Raw genomic sequence first — 391 nt, 5'->3', positions numbered from 1 at the left:
AACCAGAGCTGCTTTGGGGCTGAAACTGGAGTGGCTTTGGGCTTGAACTTGGGCCACTTTGGGGCAGAAACTGGAGCCACTTTGGGGCAGAAACTGGAGCTGCTTTGGGGCCAAAATCAGAGCCACTTTGGGCTTGAACTGGAGCAGCTTTGGGGCTGAACCGGGGCCACTTTGCAGCCAAACTGGAGCCACTTTGGGGAACAAACCAAAGCCACTTTGGGGCCAGAACCAGAGCCACTTTGGGGCTGAAACCAGGGCCACTTTGGGGGCGGAACTGGAGCCGCTTTGGGGCCAAAATCAGAGCCACTTCAAGGCTGAAACTGGAGCCACTTTGGGCTTGAACCCAGAGCTACTGTGGGGCCAAATAGGGGCTGGTTTGGGAGTGAAACAG

Source organism: Mesitornis unicolor, unplaced genomic scaffold (assembly GCF_000695765.1).
Source record: "Mesitornis unicolor isolate BGI_N332 unplaced genomic scaffold, ASM69576v1 scaffold3918, whole genome shotgun sequence".
NCBI classification, from domain to species: domain Eukaryota; kingdom Metazoa; phylum Chordata; class Aves; order Mesitornithiformes; family Mesitornithidae; genus Mesitornis; species Mesitornis unicolor.
This window is presented reverse-complemented; position numbering follows the sequence as displayed.